The sequence below is a fragment of the Manduca sexta genome, unplaced genomic scaffold (assembly GCF_014839805.1).
Source record: "Manduca sexta isolate Smith_Timp_Sample1 unplaced genomic scaffold, JHU_Msex_v1.0 HiC_scaffold_1598, whole genome shotgun sequence".
Lineage (NCBI taxonomy): Eukaryota > Metazoa > Arthropoda > Insecta > Lepidoptera > Sphingidae > Manduca > Manduca sexta.
In genome coordinates this window covers 1-2,653 of record NW_023592478.1, presented here as the reverse complement: position 1 = coordinate 2,653, position 2,653 = coordinate 1, and the positions used below count along the sequence as shown (strand labels likewise).

The 2,653-nt window shown below is 34.4% G+C and overlaps 1 pseudogene; it reads right to left on the bottom strand.

Moving 5' to 3' along the window:
- Positions 1 to 508: 508 nt before the first annotated feature.
- Positions 509 to 2,128, bottom strand: LOC119191515 (annotated as a pseudogene).
- Between the last annotated feature and the right edge of the window lie 525 nt (positions 2,129 to 2,653).

Sequence of the window (2,653 nt, the reverse complement as noted above, 5' to 3'; positions counted from 1 at the left end):
GCTAAATATTTAATAAAAAAATAATAACAGTAACACAGGTACCTTCATAATATATCTATATTAGTGGAAAGATATTGAAGCTATATTACTACTTACAAATTCAGTACTAGTTTTAAATATAAGCAATCCACTGTTGCTTTTAAATATGTATTATTAAGTAACCACAATAATTTTAACTAAAATTTACTTGCAATAAATACAACCTTGTAATTACCCATCTATTTACTTATTGTAAGTCTAGCTCAATAAGTTGAAAAAATATTGTTATATTGCTTATTCTTGCTGAGCCACTTCAGATTATGCGTAATATAGTTTGTAATTATTGCCAAAAAGGTTTATTTTCATTCCATTAAAAAAAAAATTGAGACACCAGAGTTACTCTTGCATTTATTTTAAACAGCACTGAGTGAGGGTAATTATTTTCGCCATTGGTACGAAATATAAGTTTTCAAACCCTTTCATATTTCGCAGTGTTAGAGAATCATAATAAATTAAATAAAACAAGTCATTAAATATATATGAAGATTATTAACTTTTAATGTATATCAACTGTCTTCTTTAGGTATTTGTGAATCTTCAACAGTCCGAGTGGCGGGCACATATACTTTGAATGAGAATTCAGTTCTTGGAAACGAACCAGGATTGATTATACGGCAGTTCTGATACACTCGTGAGTATGGCTGAAAGTGATCAGCTATCACAACCATGTCGGCATTGGGTACAAGCTTAGAGCATCCGTATGCTTCCACAATACAGGCTGCACTCCTAGTGGAAGCGGACACAGTGTGCATTGACTGAACAAAGTTTTAACTAAATGATCCGGTACATCCCCTGATTCTGGAAAGTGGATTGTGTTACGGCACATCTTCATCATCAAATCTTGTCTAGTAACAACTAACTCCTGTGTGCAGTACTGTATACGACATGGGTTTGTGGTAAAGATCACAATGTCTTGTAATTTGTCCCTTATTTCCTGTGTGACAGAGTTTGGTAGTGCCTGCCTTGGCAGTATATTTCCTGAACACAGATCAGATCTTCCCGGTACAAAGATGAATTTACAGGTCTCTTTAAGCCTACTAAATTGGTTGATAATGTCAGCCAAAGTATTCAATGCCCTTTTGAGTTGTAAGCAATGCTCTTGGCCATACTGGGTAATCATTGTAACCTGCAAATAATGTTTTTAATTTATTCAAAATCTTTTCTTTATCAAGCCAGACATCTGCAAGAAATATTATCATATCATCTTTGTGTTCTTGTTCCACCTGCAATAGCGCTTTAGAATTTTTAAGTAAAGTTTTAGAACTTCCACCAAATGTGTTCATATTGCCGAAGTAAGTAAGGGATGTCGCTCTACTCTCTGGAGGGGGTAAGACTAGGCCTTTAACATGAAATATTTTGTCTTCATAATATCCTTCAGCTAGAACGTAACTAAATTCCGTGAATAAACCTGAATGATATTTTGTTCGAGTCAAGTCAATCTCTATGCCTCCTGTAGGGTCTTCCAAGAAATATTTTCCTTCAACCAACTGACTTAATAATCCCAAAACAACAACTTCATTAAGCCTACTTGATGAACTTAAAAGCATTCTATTTTCTGCAAATTAAAACACTGATCACTGTCACAAGATGGCATTGCTGTTTTTAGCAAACAACTTGTTCCTAACAGTTCTTTGCCAGATCATTGTGTATCTGTCTAACAAAAATTTTGCCTTCCATTTTTGATCTGGAAACAAACTCTTGTTCGTGACCGTGTCGATGTAATATCGTTTTTTATCGTTATCGTAACACAGTTTGGGAACACTAAACGCGTCGATAACATTTAATACAGTTTCTGTTTGCTCCAATCCAGACGTAGAACACTCCTTATATGCTAATTCTATTAGTTCTTTCTCTATGACTGGGTGCGATATCCTCTGTTTTAGTAAGTAAGCAATCACTTGGTCCAACATTTCTTGTCGATCATCTGGTGGTAAAAAAGTTAATTGCTCGGCCACATACATGTTTGCTTCTTTGCGTAACATAAATCCACTGATTTTGAATGCATTGTTGATATCAAGGCGTAGTTGTTGCATTTTGGTAACGAATAACGACTTATTTTAATAATTCACTGATCATAATATTTATAAGCTGCTCCGCGCAAACTACAAGTTGGTGTAATTGACATTTGACAACTGAGCCTATGACACTGACAGATACACCCTTTTTTTTAAATATGACTGTGGTATAGTTATTATGCAACCTAATTAGGTTTTACTAGTTCGACTTAACTATATTTCCTTAATTTTAGAAATCGACTCAACATGCACTGAAGATGGAAATACAAATCCCAAATATATTTAGCTTTTTAACTTTTTCGGGACCTTTTCCTATAATCCGCGATGTATCATATGTGTTTGATATCTATTGAAATAGTAATATTATTTTTGTGTTTTGGCATCACTGCATAGCAGGCGATAATCATCCGATTTGACGTCAGAGCTGTGATGTAAAATAGTATTTATTTACAAGTGTTTTGTTCGCAATATTTTCATTCGTAAGCATTTATTTGTGCGTAAAATAAGTTCGCGATAAATGGCCTTCGTAGAACAGTAAACATTCGCGTATTACGTCTCGGTGAATGCAAACGCTGTGATATCTTCGTAACCGATAAACG